A 23,190-nucleotide genomic window follows, 5' to 3' on the forward strand; every position below is an offset into this window, starting at 1 on the left:
TTTGGGAGACTTAATGGCTATTCCTTTCTTCTGTTCTATGTAGCCCTCTAGAAATGGGGATGTCTATTCTATGCCAATCCGCCGTTGTGTTTTAAAAATATACATTGGGTTCCGCTGGCATACAACCTCAGAAGGAGCATGATTTAAAGCTGGTCTGTATGTGACTTAGGTCATACTAGGGATTTTAGACTTTAAAGTTGATGCTGGAATAAGTGGCGAAATTTACTTTTTTTGTAGGTGGAGGGATAGGGAATACTAGGATGAAGTTAATGTATCTATTTTGTTTTCTTGGGGTTTTTTTTTTGGTCATGGGGCATGAACTCTAGGTCCAGACACTGTCCCTCAGCTCTTCAGCTCAAGGCAAGCACTTTATCACTTGAGCCACAGCACCACTTTTGGTTTTCTGGTGGTTAATTGGAGATAAGAATCTCATGGACTTTCCTGCCTGCGCTGCCTTTGAACCATGATCATCAGATCTCAGCTTTCTGAGTAGCCAGGATTGCAAGTGTGAGCCACTGGAGCCAGGTGAGTTAATGTGTTTTGAAAGTAGAAAAGACATGGTTTAGGGGCACACATGAGTGCCATTGTATGAATGTCTGCCTTACAAAATATGTGTCTCCCTCTACCCTCCCCAGTGCAAGGGTGGGGGGGAGAGGAGGCCGTCACCTGTTAGGAACCATTTGACCATAAAGGCTGCCATTATTAAGGGACATGACAGAGTAGAAAGTTATATGCTAGACAAAGAGACAGTCTAAGATTGAGGATTCATTTTAGCACTTTATTGTCCAACATTGAAATTAATATTTTATGTTTGTTTAACTTCATTTATAGATATAATTGATTGCTGGCCACTAATATCTCATTTCTGTAATCCTAGCTACTCAAGAGGCTGAGACCTCTTGCTGTTCAAAGCCAGTCTGGACAGAAAAGACTGTGCAATTCTTATCTCCAATTAACCAGTAAAAAAAGGGCCAGAAGTGAGGCTGTGGCTCAAGTGGTAGAGCACCAGCTTTGTGAGTAAAAGACAAAGGACAGTGCCCAGGTCCTGAGTTCAAGTCCCATAACTGGCACCAGGAATAAACAAATTTTTTAAATGTCTTAAATATATAGTGATAGAAAAGCAAGAGGACAAGAGTGGGAAAAGAAAGAGGACAAGGCCAATGGGACTGGAGAAGAACATAGAGATTGCTAAGCATGAACTCCATTGTTTGAATGGGCAAACAAACAGCCAGGAGACAGAAACAAGGTCACAGAGCTGATGGAGATTCTAGTCTAGCCCATGCTGTCTCCCGTCTCAGTGCAACTGCATTATGGTCAGTTACAGTGCAACCCTGCTCTGCTCAGGACAGGCAGCAAGCCCTACCTCTTCTGTGTACATGCAGACTTCCAGGTTGTGTAGGTTAAGGACCTGGATGGTAAAGTGGATTTTCAGTTCCTGGGTGTCTGGAAAGGAACTCACCAAGGCTAAGTTTATTTCTGCAGAAGAATGCACCATCAGTCAAAAAGCTGGCAAGCAACCGCACAGAGCAGGCAGGCTGGCTGCTCCCTTTTTATCCCAGATCCAGGAGGCCCCACCCCTCTGCTCCCATTGGCTGAGCTCAGGCTCATAATGTGGAAAGAGAAGTAGATGTAATTAAAATTCAAGGAGCTTCTCAGGTGCTGAGGAAAAGGAAGTTTGTAAGGAAAGTGTACATAACAAGGGCCAAGCCACCTGGCCAAAGCAGGGACACTTCAGAAAAAACACCTGTAATCCTAGCTACTCAGGAGGCTGAGATCTGAGGATCACAGTTCAAAGCAAGCCTGGACAGGAAAGTCCATGAGAATCTTTATCTCTAATAAACCACCAGAAAACCAGAAGTGGCGTTATGGCTCAAGTGGTAGAGCTCTCGCCTTGAGCTGAAGAGCTCAGAGACAGCACCCAGGCTCAGAGTTAAAGACCCATAGTGGACAAAATGGAAAAAGAAAAGAAAAATCGCTCAATATTAACAGAAATGAAGAAAACTCCTTTGATAGAAAAGACTTTTTCTCACATTAGTGCTAATAGCACATGTCTCTAATTCTAGCCACTCAAGAGGCTGAGATCTGAGGATCAAGGTTGAAAACCAGCCAGGGCAGACAAATCCATGGAAAATTTCTCTCTAATTAACCAGAAAAAGGTCAAAATTGGAGGGGTCAGTCGAATGGTGGGTAAAGCACTAGTCTAGAGCAAAACAAGCTAAGCAAGAGCATGAGGTTCAGAGTTCAAGCCTTATTGCCAGCATAAGCATATTTCTATGTCTGCACATTTAATAGATCTTTGGAGGAGAGAAGGGTGAAGGGCAAAGTCTGAGTTGCAAGTAGCCTGCTTCATGCTTTAACAAAGCCTGGTCCTTGGTCCTATGTGTGTGGATGTCCTTGAGCTGCAGGATGAAGTGGGCCACAATGGTCACCTGTGTGTACAGACGTGTGGTGCACGCCATAGGAACTGCATTGCTTCTGCCCTTCTACGTGATGTCTCTGCATTTCCAAAAGATCAGAAACAAAGGGAAGATGACAGGAGCAGAGAGAGAGAGAGAGAGAGAGAGAGAGAGAGAGAGAGAGAGAGAGAGAGAGAGAGAGAGAGAGAGAGAGAGAGAGAGAGAGAGAGAGAGAGAGAGAAGAGAGAAAGAGAGAGAGAGAGAGAGAGAGAGAGAGAGAGAGAGAGAGAGAGAGAGAGAGAGAGAGAGAGGAAGAGCGAGCACTGCAGAAACAATGCCTGAGATGCAGAACATTAAAAGGCAAGTCATATAAACCAGCAAACCTGCACCACCATAGCCATAAAACACCCACGCCTGCATCATACACAGCCATGCGCCCCACCTGGCCGCACTGCTCCAAATTCTGAACCAGGCTGTTCTAGAGCCCATGTTATAGTTCCATGGAGAGTGTGAACCCATACTTAGCCAGAACCTGATTGCTTTCCTCCTCCTCCTCCTCCCCTCCCTCCTCCTGCAACCCAGGGTAGGCCCCACATGCTGAGATGGGAAGGAAAGAGGAAAGCAGCCTTGGTCTGTCACCTTTATGATTTTCCTAGACAACAGGACAACAGCACTTGGAATTTCCTACCATCCATCTATCCTCTCTACCAACCACCTTCTCCCACCTGGGCCACATCCCTTCTCACATGGCCAGGGCCTCCTCTGCCCACGAGCTGCTCCTCCCAGGTGCACTGCTATTTCTTCGGTCCTGACCCTTCTGCAGCTCCTTTCCCCAGCAGCTACAACAACCACACAGCACCCAGAAGACCTGGTTTTACTTAGCACTTAGGGACTGTCGTGAGCACCTTGCTGAGGGCTACACCTGCACTGCCTTCAGTAATGTATGACAGGTACTATGGTTCCAGTGCTGTAGCATTGACAATCAGTAAACCAAGACAACTAGAAGGAGATCGAGGCGTGTAAGTGAATGGTCAGACTCTGTTCCCTTTTGTGCAGGTTTGCATTTTAACCAGAATCACAATTATCTTCTTTGGGGAAAAATAAATAAATAAGTAAATAAATCTTATGGTGGAATTTTTAATTTATACTAGTGAACTGACAAGGATCTATTGACCAAAGGGATCTCTCTGGGCTCCTTGAAAGCAGTGCTAGAACCATCTGAGCCCCAGGAAATATCTACTTCTTGCTGAATGGAGCCCCTGAACATCATCCTACAAAATTAAATTGGCCAAGATCCATTTGATCTTACAGAAACTGTTCTGGCTCCATTCATGGGGGTTGCAAGGTCAGCCATCCATTGTGGATCTAGAAGGGTCTAGAAGGTCTTTATCACAGGAATGTTATGAAGTGAGGAGTGGACATGAGGTGGTGGAATGGAGGGGTGTGGAACAGGTGACATGAAGGGCAGGCAGGCTCAGCCACTGGCTGGTTGTGTGTGTCACACTAAGCGAATGGCCTCACTCAATGAAACCTCTTTGCTTTCTCTGAAAAATTGGGAATCATAATGGTCTCCTCCCTCTGGAGGAGTCATGAGCATTGAACGAACTAGTGACTGAGAATATGAGAACACCCTTTTGAAATTGTAAGGTTATATGTATATGTGTGTGTTTCTGAAGTGTATAGAGTTATTAAATTTTTTTGTCGGTCATGGGGCTTGAACTCTGTGCCTGGGTGCTGTCCCTCAGCTCTTCAGTTAAAGTCTAGCACTTACCACTTGAGCCACAGCCACTCTGGATTTTCTGGTGGTTAATTGGAGACAAGAGTCACGGACATTCCTGCTTTGACTGTCTTCAAACTGTGATCTTCAGATCTCAGCCTCCTGAGTAGCTAGGATTATAGTGGTGCCTGGCAGAAAATAAGTTTGTTTGTTTAAGAAAAGCATTTGCTCCTTTAGCCTAGAAATTCTAGCACTAAGAAATCACCCTGTAGAAAGAATCACATGTGCTTTCATTACTGAGCTACCACTGTGCTATTTCAGATCCTTTTTAAAAGGCAAAAAAAATAAAACAACAAAAACTAACCTGGAAACATCATAAACTGTCCAACTAGATAAATATATCATGGAGCTAGCTGGGTGCCTGTGGCTCATGCCTGTTTTCTGAGCTACTCAAGAGGGTAAGAAGTAAGACTCGTAGTTCCAAGCTAGCCAGAGCAGAAAAGTTCTTGAGGCTTTTATCTCCAATTAATCACCAAAAAGCCAGATGTATAGCTATGGCTTGAGTTGTGCTATGCCAGAATTGAGCAGAACAGTCAAGCAAAAGCTCATTCTCTGAGTTAAAGCCCTACTACCAGCACACACACACACACATGCACCCACATACACGAAAGAAAGACCCATGACCAGCAAAAAAAAAAAAAAAAAAAAAAAAAGAAGAAGAAGAAGAATCTCAGATTTGTCTGTCAGGGCTGGTTTTGAACCTTGATCCTCAGACCTCAGCTTCCTAAGTAGCTGGGATTACAGGTGTGAGCCAGCGGCACCTGGCCTAAACGTCCATCTTTCTTTTTCTATCATTTTTGTCAGTTGTGAGGTTTGAACTTAGAGCCTGAGTGCTGTACCTGAGCTTTTAGTCTCAAGTCTAGCACTCTACCACTTGAGCCACAGCTCCACTTCCAGTTTTCTAGTGGTTAATTGGAGATAAGAGTCTCGTTGATTTTCCTGCCTGGTTTCCAACCACAATCCTCAGATCCTTAGTCTTCAGAGTAACTAGGATTATAGGTGGGAGCCACCATTGCCTAGCCTAAACGTGTTTTTGTTGTTGTTGGTGGTGGTGGTCATGGGGCTTGAACTCTGGGCATGGACTCTGTACCTGAGCTCTTCAGCTCACAGCAAATGCTCTACCACTTGGGCCACAGTGCCACTTATGGATTTTTGCTGATTAATTGTAGATAAGAGTCTCTTGGACTTTCCTTCCTGGGGTGGCTTTGAATCATGATCCTCAGATCTCAGCCTACTGAGTAGCTAAGATTACAGGCATGTGCCCGGCCTAACCATTTCTTAATATGGGTCTTGGTAAAAACTATTCAAAGCCAAGTATGGTGGTATGTGCTGGTAATCAGGAGAATCAGAAGTTCCAGGCCAGTCTGGGCTATATAGTGAGACACTGTTTCAAAATCAAAACAAACATTAAGGAACAGTATATAGGTGAAACTATTCTTGTAGCCATCTTTGGAAAATACACCCAGCCACTTAGCAATGTGGGTTTCAGAGAAAGCACTAGTGATGGCAGCTTCATTTTGCTGTCTGAAGTGTCTGCCTGTTGAGGGGCTTGGATGGTGGTGGTCATGGTGGTGGTGGTGTGAGTTTGTGTGTGGTGTGTGTGTGTGTGTGTGTGTGTGTGTGTGTGTGTGTTTGTGTGTGTGTGTGTGTATGCGTGCGTGCGTGCGTGCGTGCGTGCGTGCATGCACACACTCATGCCAGTCCTGGGGGTTGAACAGAGTCTAGGTGCTGTCCCTGTTTTTTCCACTCAAAGCTGTTACTCTACCACTTGAGCTCCATTTTGCCTTTTTTGGGTTAATTGGAAATGTCACAGACTTTTCTACCTTGGCTGGCTTTAACCTGTGATCCTCATATCTCAGTCTCCTGAGTAGCAAGGTTAATAGATGGGAGCCACCAGCACCTGGCTTCCTCTCCTGTTCTTTGAAACAGGGTCTTGCTATGGAGTTCCAGGTGGCCTGGAACTTATAATTCTCCTGCTTCTGCCTTATGAATGCTGGGATTACAGACACACACCACCTTGCCTGGCTCTCTGTTCAGGAAGACATGTGATAAGCCTACCTGCCTGCCTGCCTGCCTGCCTGCCTGCCTTCTTTCCTTCCTTCCTTCCTTCCTTCCTTCCTTCCTTCCTTCCTTCCTTCCTTCCTTCCTTCCTTCCTTCCTTCCTTCCTTCCTTCCTTCCTTCTTTCCTTCCCTCCTTCCTTCCTTCTTTCCTTCCTTCCTTCCTTCCTTCCTTCCTTCCTATCTTCTTTTCTTCCTTTTTTCCTTCTTTCCTTCTCCTTTTACTTGGGGTCTTGTGCTCTTTCTGAGCCTTTTTGCTCAAGGCTGGTGCACTACCACTTGATCCACAGCTCTGCTTCCACTAGTTTACTGAGTAATTGTGGATAAGTGTCTTTCAGGATTTTTCTGCCCAAGCTGGCTTTGAACTGCGATCCTCAGAGCCCAACCTCCTGAATAGTTAGGATTACAGGTATGAGCCACCAGCATCTCCAGGTTTTCTCAATAATTCATGGACTTGGTTGGAGGGCATTTCTTGGTAAATGTCTTATCTCCGTCCCGTGACCACCATAGCATAATTTTAAAAATTATTCTTTTTGTTTCTTTTCCTTTTTTTTTGTCTGCCCTCAGGCTTGGAGCCAAGGCTTGGGTGCTGTCTCCAGATGTCTTTTGTTCAAGGTGAGCATTCTACCACTTGAGCCACAGTACCACTTCTGGCTTTTTTTTTGGTCAGTTGTGGGGCCTGAAATCTGGGTCTGGGCACTTTCCCTTGAGCTCTTCAGCTCAAGGCTGGCACTCTACCACTTGAGCCATAGCACCATTTCCAGCTTTCTCTGCTTATGTGTTGCTGAAGAATTGAACCCAGGTGAGCCACAGCACCACTTCTGGTTTTCTGGAAAATATGAGATAAGAGTCTTATGCACTTTCCTGCCTGGGCTGGCTTTGAACCGTGATCCTCAGATCACAGCCTCCTGAGTAGCTAGGATTACAGGTGTGAGCCACGAGCACCCAGCTTTAATTTGGCTTTTTCAGGTAAGTTCTCATAGTTTTATCCAACTGATTTATGGACCGTGACCCTCCCATTACCTCCTCCCAAATAGCTGGGCTCCACCAGCGATACACCAGAACCTTTCCTAGAGCCCTTATCATTTTAGGTTTCCAATATAAGTTTTTGAAAATAACTGAAGCCCATTTCTTTTAGATGTCTTCTTTAGTTCAAATTTCATACTGTTTACACGAGACTACCCTCAAATTTGCTATGCCGGCCAAGATATTTGTGTTGCCACATAGACAGCTTTCAGGCTATAATCTAAAACATACGTTGCACAACGGAATCTATTTCTTCATTGATGTCCTGAGCACAAGCAGACAGGCAAAGCAAATGCCTGACGATGTGCTTTCCCCTCATCTTGTTCCTGCCTGGGTCAGCATCTGACCTTCAGCATATACAGGCTCCCCACAGTCTGCACAGCAGCATTGCTTCCTGGTCCTGCCTGTGGCTCCTTTGCCATAGCAGAACTAACTTGTAGCTTAAAGTCCAAAACCTGCCCAGGAACTCATCTCATAGAGGAGTTACCAGTAGGAGTCAGGGTAGGGTAGACCATGTTTCCTGAGTATATAATGGCTGCTGCTAATATTCTTTCTCGAAGAGGATGCTATAATATTGCTCTGAGAGTAGAGCCTCTACATTTGTGGAAGTAGGATGTAGTTAGAAAAAAAAAGAGGAGGAAAAGAACTCAGGATTTAATAGATAAAAAGTGAATGTAAATGTGGGAAGGTAGCTCAGTGGTAGAGTGCATGCCTTGCATGCATGAGGCCGTGGGTTTGATTGCTCAGTACTACATAAGCAGACAACGCCAGAAGTGGCTCAAGTGGTACAGCGTTAGTCTTGAGCTGAAGAGCTGAGGGACAGCGCCCAGGCCCAGAGTTCAGGCCCCACAACCAAAAAAAAAAAGTGAATATAATTTCCTTTTACTGAACTTGTACACTAATGACCTGGGGCAAAACTTAACCGCTCTGCTTTGCTTTCTCTGTTTAGCAATTGGTGACTTTTGATTCACAATGAAACTGCAGAACATCAGTGAAATAATGGATGAGAAAGCTGCGTGCACATTCAGAGTGCAGCAGGGTAGCAGGCATTCATTCAGAATTGCGGAAGTATACAGAACATAAGAACTTTCACTTTTACTTGTGCATACTCAAGGAAATGATCCTCAGTTAAGATTTTTTTTTTAATCAAACGACATTCTGAAAGAGTCAGGAAAATATTGAGGAAATATAGAGACAAGAGGCAGTGTGGGATGGGGATTTAGCTTAGTGGAAGTGCACTTGCCTAACAGTAAGGTCCTCAGCTCTGAAAGAAGGAAGTGGTTTGCTTGTCTGTCCCTGGATGTCAGCTTCTTGCTCCCCCTCAGGGGTAAGTAGCTCCATGGTTCCCCAGCCTTGCTTTGCAGAATTTCCACACATAGTGTATGCAGTGTGAACCTGTGTTGAGTCAACTTCATCTTAGAATTCTTCTATGCATCAGGACATAGGGTATTGTTAGCTATGTGCTTACATAAGTCAGCTTTCTTAATCCCAGAGAGGTCAGCATATCAGAGACTGCTTTTGAAAAATGCTCTTGACATATGAGGATTCTAAGATACTCACATGTATTGATCCTGCCAAAATGTTGTCCCTGCACAGAAATCAAAAGGGTTATCATTCTGTGGGCACCTGCGAGGTTTCCCATTTGGTTTCTCCCTAGCTCTCAGTGGGCACTCCACAATCTGGTGACAAAAAGACTAGTGGTAATTCGCGACAGAATCCTGAGCAAGCAGCCCAATTAAAGAGTAATGCAGCCCATGTCTTCCCTGGGTCTTTCAAGCACACACTTCCCTGGGAAGAGCTTCTGTCTTCAGTCAAAGGAGTGCCCTTTCTGTTTCAAGTATCATCCAAATCCGCATTAATGAAACTGTGGTGGTGTCTGAAGACTATTCACTGATTGAATATAGATTTGCATGGCTACGACGTACCAAGCAATGTTCTAAAAAGACTGTGGTGGGAACCGAGTGTGCACACCAAACACAGACATACACATGCATGCACATACATACACATGTGTGTGCAGTAAATCCACAGAAGTGAATATACAGTAATTGGTCATGAGAAGTGCTAAGGGAAAGGAAGTAAAGAAGAATCAAAACAACAGTTGAAAGGGGTGATATTGATGAAGATATATTGTATTCCTAAACTGCTGAGTTAGATAGCAACTCCTTTGTATAACTCCTTAAAGATAATAAATAAAAGAATACATTGCTTTTAAAAGTAAAAGCAAAGAGTTGCCTGGTACTGTTATCTCACCCCTATACTCCTGACAACTCATGAGGCTGAGATCTAAGGATCCAGGTTCAAAGTCCTTGACAGATAAAGTCAATGAGACTCAAAGGACTAAGCATCATCCATAAACAAAAGAGCCAAACAAGAGCAAGAGGCCATAAGTTCAAGACTCAGCTCAAGTACAAAAAAGGGGAAGAAAAAGCAGGGAGGGAAGGGAAGAAAGGAAGGAGTGAGCACTTATTAAAGGCGAGTTTACAGAAAAAAAATAAGATATTAAGTGTGTATTCATGTGGTTCCTCTATGGTGGATATAGTAATTACCATAATTGCTATAATCTTTACAGAAGATAGACCAACTAACTAATGTGACAAATAAGCAGAAGGCAGGCTAATGATAGTAAGTTATATATATTGATCATTAGATATTATACCAAACAATTCACCATTTATCCCCTGGACTATGGGGAAGAGCTAACACTCTACTGAGAACAAGGAAACTGTACAGCCTGGAGTTACCAGTCAGTGACAGAGCCCAATACCACTCAGGGTTTCTAAAAGTCGCCTTTGGCTACAAACTCAGGGTCACTATCAGACAGATCTATCCCTCTAAGAAAGGTAAGGAGGTTCTTATTTTCAACCAGACTTGTAAAGAGATTTTCAAAATTTAATCTATCTCTTTGCTTCAGACTATAGGGAATCATTTGGGGAGCAAGCACCCAGCATTCCACAGCTCTTAACTCTTCCTTGTACCTCTGTGTCTAAGACAAAAGAAGGAATTACAATTTATGAAGACAAGAAAGGCAAGACAAACCTGTGGAATGACTCAAGTATGAGTTCAGGGGAAAAGACGCTCAGGCTCCTTAGACCAAGGTTACTATCAAAGATTCGGGGAGAACCTAAACCAAGCCTCTCCTGTATGCTCTGCACAAGTCAGCCTGGATGGCAAACCCAGCAGCAAAAACTGCCGAGGTCCTAGGGAATGTCAAGTGAGTGGAAGTCAGGAGAGCAACAGGAAAGCTTGCCCCTCAGCAGCAGAGAAGAGCAAAGCAAAGCTCTCAAATTCCACCCTAGGCCCAGGCAATTTAATTATATTTTAATTATTTATAACTTGCTGTATTCCAGAACTGCTCTGATAAACTAGGTGTAGGAGAGAACGGGAAAGTAGAAAGGTATGGATAGCAGCATACAATGGAGACAGGAATGGAGTTAATACAGAAATGCACAATTAGTACCACAAAATGACCTCTGTATTCCAAGGGGAGGTGGGATAGGGTAGGAATTTCGCTTGACACTGGCTTCTAGCCAATCAAACCATGATACAGATCACAGAGTCCAGAAGAGAAAATAGCTTGCTGTCTTCATACAGAAAGCATTGTTACACCATGCCTCCACTCCCCACAAAGCAATCCCTCCCAAATGTGACCACAGTGGAGAAAGATATCCGTCCTCTACTATGAAGGGAAGACAGGATGCAGTGGACAGAACACGAATCCTTCTCTAGATGGATGATCATGTGTTGGAGACCTGAAACCTGCCTGAGAATGCTCTGGCCTTTTTCAAACACCTGATTAAGCCATGACAAATAGCCGTTTTTGGAAATTCCAAGGTGTACATTTAGATTACTTCCTAAAACAGGCTGGGCCGGTCAATTACCGAAACCGGTGGACCAAAAAGACCCTGCCCTGACTTCACCGTAAAGAAATTTCCGTCCGCCCCTCCCTTCCATACAGTACTTCCCCTTCTTTCCTTATAAAAACCTAAGTTTCTTTGCCAATAAATGAGACCTTGACGCGACTCAGACTGACTCTGTTTTTCTTTATGCGCTTGGTCTCGATCCTCTCTCACCCCCCTTGGTTCTTTTAGGAGGTGCCCTCTCGGATCCCCCACCAAATTACCTGGCCTGCTGGACGGGTCAATCATGCTCGTTACACTTAGAACTTTGCATGTAGATCTTTTCCCAGGCCAGGACTATGCAGGAGGCTTTGCCCTCAAGACTCAGGCAGTGGGGTGCAGTTAGAAGCCCCCAGTCAGCCACATGACCACAAAGGTGGACAGTTGCTGCTAAGCTGTGAGGTTCAGTGGATAGCGGGTATCTCATGCATTTATGACTTCCGATGCTTTCAACTTATAGTGTGTTTATTGTAACAGTAAATCCATTTGTGAGCTAACCGAATATCCCCGTTCCCAAACTGCCTTATCTGTATCTGGAAATAACTCACTCATGTTTTCTCTTCCTACTCCTCTTCTGCTTCCTCTCTTTTCTACTTCTTCCTCTTCTTCTAATATTCCTCTTCCTTTCCTCCTCTTCTCCCTCCTTTCCATCTCTTCTTCCTCCTCCTCCTCCCTTTCTCCTCTTCCTCCTCCTCCTGCTGCTGCTTCTCCTCCTCCTCTTCCTCCTTCTTTTCCTTTCCTTCCTCCTCTTCCTCCTCCTCCTCCTTCTACTTCTCTTGCAGTGTAGGAGATTGAATTCAGGGTCTCATGTTTGCTGGGTAAGACCTCTATCACTTGAGCCACACCCCCAATTCCTTTTGCTTTTAGTTTCTTTTATTAGATAAGGTCTCTTCTTTTGCCCAGGCTGACTGTAGATCCTAATCCTACAACCTTCACCTGCCAAGTAGCTTGGATTACAGGCATGTGTCATGATACATGGTGAATTAGTGGGTTTTCTCATCCAGATCTTACCAATGAAGGCAGAAAGCATGTGTCTTCTTTTCCATAGTGGCCACGGCATGCAGCTGGTACCAGCAGTAACAAGAACTTAACAAATATTCATTAGACCATGACGAGACAAAAAACAGATTCAAAACACAAAAGATAAGGCTGTGATGAGCACTGGCCCAGTGGTGGTGGCCAGCTTACCCAGGATGAGGCTCTGAGGTCAAACCCAAGGCCTGTCCACACTGCTCTCATTCTGCTCCAAGGATTCTGTCATGTTTAGCTGATTGACCTTCCTCCTGGAACTAAAGCATACCATCCACATCCTCAACTGGAACCAACAAGAGCTGGAAATTAAGCTTAACTCTACACTCATTCAAGTTTCAAAGCCAAATTCTAGAAAGCTCTGATCTTTTTATTTTTTAAGTAGGTAGCCTGGATCTAGGCTTCTTTTCTACCTGAATATTTTAGAAGAGTTCAATAGATCAGTTCAACATTCATTTATCTTGGACTGTCATTTTTATCTATCTTTTATACAGGTTTATACAATTCAAAGGAATTATAATGCTCATATTATTTCCTCATTGGTTAATAAATCATTAAGAAGTTAGTTTGACGGGACTTTTTAAGATGGGGGGATCAACCTTTATTGAAGTTGTTAAAAGCAGATTTTCCTCTTAAACACTGAGGTAAGTTTTTATTCAGTTTTGTTTTGTTTTGTTTTGTTTTTACAGAGTGAAACCTAAATATACAAACACACCATTGCCTCCTAATTTCTATTGTTTGAAGTCTTTGATTAAATACAATTCCCTGTATAGCTTATCTGAGTTCCCACGGGTAGTACCTAAGATTGCATTGACCATTCAAAGCCATTCAGCAAGTAAGATATGAAAAGCCTGGGACACTTTTCAGCAAATAGTGAAAGAGCATTCAAAGTTTTGGTCCTCCACAGCCACAAAGAGATATAGGGTATACTTACAGAATGGCTGAGTCTACTCCCAGCAGGCTATACCCATCATGGTGGCCTTTCCTCCCACCTTGATAAAGATCTTTCACCTCACAAGTGGCTCCAGAACTCAGGTAATGAATCTTTGAAACGAAGTTGTTTGGAGACAATAACTATTATCTTCTAGGAGTCAACAAACTAGCTGTCAGCCAGCTCGTGAAAAGACACAATATGACAGTTCACCAGTTTGTGTGATAAGAGGAAACTAACTTACAGCAAACAGTCCATGCCAGTTAAGAAGTCACTGGCACTATCAGACAGAGGGAGCAGAAGAGCCCAAATCATTGTCAATGATCAGTTTCCACTGTGCACTTTCTCACCCTCATTTTGCTCATGAGCTATAAACAGGGAAACTTCTGCAAGTGAACCAGTCAGCAACCATCCCAAAGCCTCAGAATGGAGGAGAAGAGAACTGATCTAATACATTCCAACAATAAATTCCTACATGTGTTACTCCAAACCCATGCCAAATCTATCCATTTCATGAGGGCATAATCTGTAAAAGATTTCCACGGTTGAATGTTTCAACTCAGTACTTTTGCTGCTCTGACACTGAGACTTGTCCCATTGTAACATAAGATGGCCATGTACAGAGAACAAGGTCTGGAGCTCAGGCCGCCTGGCCCTCCTCTGTTCACTACTCAGGGTTGAATCTTCTGTACCTTATTCTCTGAATCAGGAAATCAGGAGCGGAACCTCTCTTCTGAAGTTGTATTTAATCACATATATGCACACATGAACACATGCCAACACACACACACACACACACACACACACACACACACACACACACACACACTGCTCTAAAGAGTATGTACAGTTTGCCTACTTAAGAAATAATTCATAAACACTCTTGAATCCCCCAAAAGGAGTATAGTGAAGTATCCCCCAAATGAAAGGTACAAGGAAAGAAGTTTCTAGAAGCAAAAGAAGAGCCTATTGATTAAAAAATTTATGATCAAACTAAAGGGAAGGAACCAAGGACAGCCAGAAAGGAAACCCACAGTTCATAGAAAATGAAGAGTGTAAGCCACAGAATCAGAGAAGAGAATGTAGCAAAGGGCAGGGGGGTTGGCTGAGTGGTTGAAACTTCTAGAATGAAAGGTTCTGGACAGGAATGGAGCCTGGCATGGACTCAAGCTCCAGGCATACCCAGGCATTGGTGGAGATCCGGATTCCCTAGAGAAGACAATCTGGTTGGACATAACCCGTTGTTCTCTGAGAGAGAGAGAAGCTCCAATATGAGCAGCGGTGCTCACCACAGTGACCCAGGGCCCAGTGGCAGGATGCCTGCCCCATGCCCTGACAATTCCCACCTAGGAGTGTGTCTGCCCTGCCTCGGGGCCAGTTCAGGCCTGCCATTGTACACAACAGCCCTTGTTTCCTCCTCTAACAAGCAGCTCAATATCCAACCTCCATGGGAACCTAGTCCTAGAGGCACACCTAGTCCTAGAGGCACAGGCACAATGGAGGGGAAGGCTGCCCAGGCAAGCATTTGGAAAGGAGCTGAGATCACAGCAGGCAAATCAGCCATGAGGGTGTGTCTGCAAGGAATCCTTAGCTGGGTTTTGGAAAGAGGCCAGTGCAGGTGGGCGGGGCACTTCCATAACCAATTTGAATATCTAATAAAGCTGCCTGTGGTGGATAGATGGCTTCTGATTTGACATCTGCAGCAGAATAAGGGGCTGCAAATTCAATGAATAGTCTCTGGTCAGAGAAACAAGGTCAAAAGCTTAAGTTTCTGTACTTCCAGTGGTTCCTTGTATCTCCAGTAAGTATACTAAATTAAAAGACATCCTAGAGTTTTCTCTCCTTCCCTTACCTCCTAAAGGCATTTGTGGTCCCTATGGAGTTTGCAACCTCCTGTAAGGCAGTCTACACTTCTCAAACTCCTTGCTTCAGCTGCAACATTTAGGCATCATGTCTATGATCCTAGGTACTCAGGGAACTCAGAACTGGAGGATCACCAATTGAGGAGGGAAGGGGAGAAGAGGGGAGAAGAGGGGAGGGAAGAAGAGGGGAGGGGGAGAATAAAGGAGAGGAGAGGAGGGGAGAAGAGGAGAGGAGAGGAAGGGAGGGAGAGGATAGAAGGGGAGAGGAGAGGAGAGAGGAGAGGAAAAGAGAGGGGAGGGGGGGAAGGAAGGAAGGAAACCCTTATCTCTCTTCCTCGTTCTTCACAGGCTGAGTGGACATCTTTCTGTGGCCAGTGGGCCAGAGCACAAAGCCTCAGCAGTCCAAAGACTGGAGCACCTCTGGAGTTTTCAGCTCACTTTCCCAGAGCCTGCTGACCCCCACCCGCCCTGCTCCCGTCAGGTTCTGGGATGTCTTTTCTATTGCCAAGCCTTGTGAGATGTCCTGGATGGGTTACAGTAATGTCCATCTCCACATGAGCGATTTAGAAGACAAATGGAATCAGCAACTTAAGGCTTGCTTGGGGCTGCAGGTGAAAGGAAATATAAAGCATAATCATATCTGCAGAGAAAATAATTCCTATACATAGGAGGTTTAGACAAGAAGCTTGTTAGCCACAAGGAAAAGTGAACTTGGCAGCCCCAGAAGAGAGCCCCTGGCCTTCACCTTACAAAGGACTGCATACCTAGCAAAGACAAGGCAGGTAGGGGTCATACTTGACCCCTACATGCTGGCGTTGTCCCTATATTACTTAGGTGAGTACAAATTCAACATTGTGCCTCAGACCATGGCAACGAGGATTAAAATGAGCCATGAAGTGTCTGGCTCAAAATAAATCAAAATACAGGACACAGAAAGTGCTGGAAAGATGTTTCTTGCCCTTCCTCCTCCTCCTCTTCCTTTTAATCATAAGTAGAATTGTGCTGCGTATAATGAGAGAGACTTTGGTCAATGATGACCACGTGTGCAACACTGGCCCAGGAAGGAAATGCCATCCAATGGCAGCGCAGCATCTCAGTGTGTGTAAGTACCCGGATGGCCGCACACCAGAGGGCCTGGCACACAACACATCTCTCCACATCTGTGTGCACCACTGCATGGTACTTGGTGGTGCAGCTAAGTCACTGAAATTTAGAACTTGAAGGATTGTTTTTTGTCTGTCATGGGTCTTGAACTCTGGGCCTGGGCACTGTCCCTCAGCTCTTCAGCTCAAGGTGAGCACTTTACCACTTGAGCCACAGTACCACTTCTAGTTTTCTGGTGGTTTATTGGAGATACGAGTCTCATGGACTTTCCTCCCAGGCTGACTTTAAACTGCAATCCTCAGATTTCAACCTCCTGAGAAGCTAGGATGACAGGCATGAGCTACTGGCACCTAGCTTGGAAGGAATTTTTTTAAGTCAACTGTACTAAAATACTCACAAGGAAACTAAAACCAGTATTTATTTCATTTAGTCATTCATTTATTCATATATCCCAAAAGTATTGCCACACCCATAGCTCACACCTGTAATCCTAACTATTCAAGAGGCTGAGATCTGAGGATCATGGTTTGAAGGCAGCCCAGGCAGGAAAGCCCACACATGACTCAACTGGTAGAGCACCAGCCTTGAGAACAAAAAACAAACAAACAAACAAAAAACCAAGTGACAGAGTTCCCATGCTGAGTTCAAGCCCAAATACTGGCAAACAATGAATACTAAATTAGTGAACAAATAATAATTTCAGCTCTCGGTGCCTCAATAACTTCGAAAGTAAATTAGGAAAGTTGTCTGAGGTTCCCTCAAAGATTTGTTACACAATGGTAGCTCTCTGCTTGCCTCTGAAATACTTATCCAATTCCTGATCCTTCAAAACACACATTGTACTCACTGAAGTTCCCCAAGAAAGAACAAATTAATGCCTATTCATCATCCATCCAAGAGAGCCAAGCCAGATTTCTGTTGCTATCACTCAGACTGTAAGAAAATACAATACTCCCTCTAGCCCCAGAAGCCAACAGCGAGACTTACTGTGCACGGAACCATTTCAACTAATTACAAGCCTCTTGGCTCAGGTGAGCCATGGCAAGATGCCTGCAAACCAGTTGATTAGCATGAAGGAGTTGAGGAGGACACATGCCTTGTAGTGTTCAATAGGACCGATGATTGTAACCCCAGGGGATTGGCTCTGGACCCCCACCTCTTCAATGACGCCCACCCTCATAGGCAATGATACCTCATTTGTATGCAACGCTACAATTTAAATCAGCTCTGGTCAGTTATAATGCCTGGTATGGTATAATGCTGTATAATTAGTCTTTTATCATGTTTTTAATTTTTAATGCTTCAAATTAATCTTAATGCACCCTTCCCCCCCCACCCCCACCCTGCTAATGCAGGCTGGAAGGGAACAAGAGCAGCGTCCCTCATTTATGAAACGTTCATCGTGATGTAATCACCATCCCCTTCAAGAACATTGTCACATGGGGCATCTACATAATTGAGTCCCATACCAACTCTTTTACGTGGCCTTTGTTCTTTCCACTTTTATGGTTAGAAAAAGTGAAACCCAAAGGCTTGGAGTGACATCCCCAAATCAGAAAACTACAGGCGTGGCCACAAGTCCAAGGTAAGTGCCTCCTCCCAGATGCATGGAGGAGTTCCTCTAAGCGAACATCTTGAGCAAAGCCAACCAACCCTTACCATGCGGCTGTGCTTCTCTGTCCAGGGCTGTGGATGGCTTTTACGTTTGTAAATGGTTCAAGGAAATTAAAAGGTAATCTCAGGACAAATGAATAGTAGTTACTTCAGCCTCTGGAAATGAAGTCTAACTAGGACCCAGTCACACTCCTCTATTGATGGAATTAGCTAAGGAAACTTGTCCATTATGAGGATGGTATCCAGCCATTGCAAAAACAATCTATGGAACCTAAAATACGTACTGTCTCTCTCTTAGAGAAAAATAATCATAATAAAGATGATTGATCCCTAAGTGATTAATTATGCAGGTCTTTTAAGAGCAAGGTATTTCATTGGAGAGGGCCAGGGAAAAAGAAGGAAGGCAGGCAGGACAAAGGTGCTTCAAAATAAGAGACATGGGTAGGAAAAAAATCCATGAGGCTCTTATCTCTAATTAACCAGCAAAAAGCTGGATGTGGACCTGTCCTGATAAATAAATGAATGAACAATTTAGAAAGAAAAACCAAATTATGCAACGAGGGTTATGGAGTAACCTCGGCTCTTGGAGCCTCCAGGCAGAGAATTTCCTCATCTACACAGGAGCCCTGCTGTCCTGAGCTCACAGAAGAGAGAAAATGGGGGTTGTGAGCAGCCTCCCTGCTCACCTCTCACACTGGCTGTGCTCACTGCCAGGGAGGCAAGACACCTTGATTTTGTTTCTGTTATTATTAGTATTGTTGTTGTTGTTGTTATTATTATCTTTAAGTAATCGACAAATGGATTTCAACCCAACATGTCAGTTTATGAGCCCAGTACATCTTAATGTCACCTCTCTCACCATTCTCCTCCATCCCAATCCCACCCATCCCCTCAATTTTCCTGAGTATTCTGGAGTATTATGGCTACATTCTCTAACTCTTCCTCTCTTCATTCATCTGCCCCTCCCCTTGACCTCATTCCTGCCCCTGTTAAACTTCAAGTGCCAGATCTGTCACCTGCACAAGGACAGCCATCTCAGGTCCCCACCTGGCTCCATTGGCTCTTTTTCTCTTCTCACATCTCATCGGGTTGAGCTCAGATGAAAATATCCTCCCAGCCACCTCAGTCAACCCTCACCTTTGACTCCTCAACTAGTACTGTGCTATGCTGGGGACATACAGGTGTGGCCTGGATGGGTGGCTTCTGAGGGAGAGCTTCACCAGGATGGACTCTACAGAAAGAGCCACAGGCAGACAGGCTGCAGCTTGCTGGGGTGGGTCCTGCCATCCATCTCGCTGAGAAGCCAAATAAACACAGTATATATTTCTCTCTCTCTTCTCTCTCCCTCTCCCTCGCTCTCTCTGCCAGTAGGGGAGGAGCCAGTCAATGACACACACCATCAGCATCTATGTACAATTCTGGATTAAGTGAAAAATTGAGGCTTTCCTAAAACAACAAAGAAAAGCTTTGCTTGCTGGAATCCATGGAGGAGGGGGGGGGGTGGGTGCCAAAAACTAAAAAAAAAAAAAAAAATCAGAGCAGCAATCCAGGCAGAAAGAAATGGAGCTGCTGGGTGCCCAAATCCCAGCTTCCTGTGGAGAGCTGTGGGGGGCAGCCCAGCCCCCCAACTCACCCTCTGCCCTGGGTCCCTAGTTAGACAAAGAGCGCAGTGTGTATCTTACAGGAAAAAGAAGAAAAAGATCCTTGCCATTTGTGCAGTAGGTGAAATGTGGAAAATTTGACCTCAGGAAATGAATAGCCCCGCAAAAATGCAACAGGATTAGTCTTTAGAGTGATGTGCCCCCCTCCCCACCCGTCGCTGTCCTCAGCCCTGCCTGGGAAAGTCCTTTATTATCAGTAGAATAATGTCTTGTGCCAAATGAAAGGTCGTTTCAGGTCATCTTGGAGATGAAAGGCCCCCCTAAACATGTTTTTGAAGGTGCTGGAATTGGCGAGTTTGAATACCTGTGCAGAGAGAGAGAGAGAAAGAGAAAGAGAGAGAGAAAGGGGGGGGTGAGTGGAGAGAGAGGGGTGGGACCAGCATTCTAACAAGAACTTACCAATGCCAGAAAGATGCAAGAAATGTTTCAAAAAGCCAAATGTTGTTTATCATTGTGTGATTCCCAGAGGGGTAAGTAGAATTTCTAATTGTTCTCCTCCATCCACAATTTCGGGGGGGGGAGGGGTGGAGGGAGGGAGGGAGCAGAGAGGGAGGAAAGAGGGAGGAGAAGAGAAGGAGGAAAGAGAGAGGAGAGAGGGAGGAAAGAGGGAGGAAAGAGGGAGGAGAGGGGAGAGAGGGAGGAGAGAGGGAGGAGCTCCTATTGACATTGCAAAAGCTCATGTTCTGGAAACAAATGCTATGTATTTGAGGGGGACCGTTGGGTTCTGACTGGGCTCTGCCCAGGTGTAGGAGAAGGGGGTAGAACAGAGCCTAGAATGGATGAGATATGGGGGTGAAAGCTTGAGAACCATCCTGGTATGGAGGTGCTGTTTACATGTCTCTACAGCCAGCACAGATTTCTTTGTTTGGAGATTAGGGAAGAAAGAAGAGGAAAACAAAAAGAAAAAAGAAAAAAGAAAAACCTTGCATGCATTTGTTTTCTTTTGCTGTCTACTGGTAAGGGATGGCCTTGGTTGTTGTTTTTGTTTTTGTGTTTTGATTTTTAAATCTACCAAAGAAGATGCATTTTCCTCCTTCGGGTTTTTAATTCAATGCCATTTCAATAAATACAGTTGGCAGTCTCTGAATTCTTGCCAAGTACAATTTTACCCCCTTTCTTTTTGTTCCCAATGCTACTTTTCAATGTCCTGATTTTCCTCACCATTTTCCCTCTAAGAAACAAAGACTCTACCACCTCCAATACCACAGATGCCAACAGTATTCCACCAAGGAGTGGGAGGTTTGGGTCATAAATCGTTTAGTGCCAGATTCCAGAAGTCTCTACATGAACATCCCTCCATCAATTCTGTACCCCATGGTAGCCTCTGCGTCTCCTCCTCCCCCTAATAGACAAGTTTCACCTTCCACCCCTACTCTTAACACACCCACCAACAATCCAGACAGGAAAGACCCATCACAGAGATAGATCTCTTATTCAACCTGTCCTGGAGAACAACTGGACAATGGACATATGCAGGGTGCAGTCATCTCCATGAACAACCCCTGCTAGACACAGCCATCCTGCAATGCCTCCACACATCCCTCAACACACTTGTCTCACTCCATCATAAAAGTAAATCTGACCCTGTGGGTCAGCCCCTGTATGGTGCTGACTTACCCCAACTTTCCTTGGCCCTGTTCATGGAAAGATGTCACAGGACAGTTCTAGGCAGCTACAAGGGCATCCCAAGGGCATAGCCTCTAAACCTGGCTCTAAATGAAGACTTCATGAGCAACATTAGTTTTGATGTTTCAACATCATCAAAAGAGAAACATGGGAAGGTGACAGAGCATGTTCTCAGGCTAGCTATTGACAATATTCTAGTCTATTTCTGATTATAGTCACCAAATCTACCATTTTTTTATTGATTTGACCATTTTAGTAAATGATATGTGTTAAGTCTACAAATATGGAGCACCAGGCCAACGGCCATGCATAGGGGCTTGGTCTGCATTGGTGCACTAGGGTGGCATCGTTCCTCAATCAGTGTAAGTTACATCCACATCTCCAGATTTGTTTCCATGAACTATACTAGAAAAATGCATCTTAACCAAAGACAGATATATGCTATCATAGATACAAGATCATATGTAGTGTGTGATACAGACTATATATCATTGTATGATTCAATTCATACAGAGCTAAAGGCATAAAAATAACTTAAATGGATATTGTTCAAAATGGTGGTCATTCTGGAAGGTAGCACCTTGGAAAGACCTTAACTTATAAGACACTTTTTGGAGTGCTGAAAGCATTCCATTTCCTGATGGGAGTGGTATGTATAGGGGGACTCATGTGTATAATATTTTGCCATTAGATTTTATACTTTCCAGTATGTGAGTCATTCCTCACCAAAAAGAAAAAAAAATCTACCAAGTAAGTTCAGTGATCATTGGTGACTTATTTAAAATCCAATATTTTTGCCAACTTCAAAAAAAAATCTGTAGGGAACAGAAAATGGATTCTTTGCCCTGTTCATTATGAGAACAAAATCAAATGTGAATAATTTAGTGACAGGTTGAGGTTTGACATCTCAGAGCATTTGGGGCCTAAATTTTTCAGAAGCTCTCTGTTTCACAGTTCCCCTTGGCACTCCAGGGCTTCACACCATCAGAATTCAGATATCTGCACTTGGCAATTTTATATGTGGATGTCTACACATCACGTTCTAACAGCACATCAAAACTCGTTATGTTGGAAGCATGTTCGTTATCTCAAAATAGCCACCTTCTTAACCACCCGCCTCCACCGAATTCCTTCACCTTGTTCTATTTTTGTGTCAGAGAATTTCTCCTCTTCTCATTACCCGCTTGGAAATTTGTCTTTGAGTAACTCAGCTGTGCTTTCATACTGACTTTCCACATCTCTCACATCCTTCTCTTGGCCACCCCTCCTATGAGCGTATTAGCAATGAACACATAATTAGTGTTCTGGTTCCTGTCTCTGCCTCCACAGCACCACCGAGGAAATCTTCCCTCTGTGCTCCTGATAGTCCTCTGCTGCTGCAGCACAAAACCCGTCCTCCATGTGATGTTCAAGGCTTCCTCTAGCCTCCTCTCCCCACACCTCCACCACAACCCTACTGTCAATTCCTGTGCTGGTGAGGTGCATACTCCTCCCCCACCACCTGCTTGTGCCTTGAATCCTTCCTGTTGGGTCTTCGTCCGTCCCACAAAAGACGGACAGGGTCCGAGGAAAGGTATGTGCGGCGCTAGCCCGTTCCCTAGTCTCCCTCAGATCAGGAGACAATCAGACACAGCAGGGAGCCAAATCCAGCAGGTAGAAAAACTCGTTTATTAACAGAGAGCAGCCCCTATTTAAAGACAAAGAGGGTGGGTGGTATGGTAAGGGAGGAAGAGGAACCAATCACTGTCAAGGTCACACCCTATCATTCACCTGAGCCTTCACAGGCTGGTTAGGTACTGATCAGAAGATCAATTGGGGTCTGCCCACTCTACTCTCTCCCAGAGCCATCTTGGCTGGCCATGTGCTCTTCAGTAAATTAGGCTCTGCCCACTCAACCCCCTCCCAGCACCATCTTTGCTGCCCATGTGCTCCACACTTCCTTTCTATGACATCCAAATATTGCATACCCCCTAACGACAAAACATTCACCGTCCCCCTGAGATGATTTCTGGGAAATGGCTTTCCCCATTGAAATGCCTGTGTGGTTCTATGAGTGGTCAGGCAGGTAATTCTCACCTATGCCAATGTCTCCCAGTGTTCGCTGCCCCTTTTATATTGTGGTTTTGTTATCAGTGTTGGCACACATCAGTTTATAAATACAATGCATCTTGATCATGCCAACCCTTCATCATTCTCTCCCAACCCTC

Source organism: Dipodomys merriami, unplaced genomic scaffold (genome assembly GCF_024711535.1).
Source record: "Dipodomys merriami isolate MVZ:Mamm:240054 unplaced genomic scaffold, mDipMer1.0.p SCAF_155, whole genome shotgun sequence".
Classification (NCBI taxonomy): Eukaryota; Metazoa; Chordata; class Mammalia; order Rodentia; family Heteromyidae; genus Dipodomys; species Dipodomys merriami.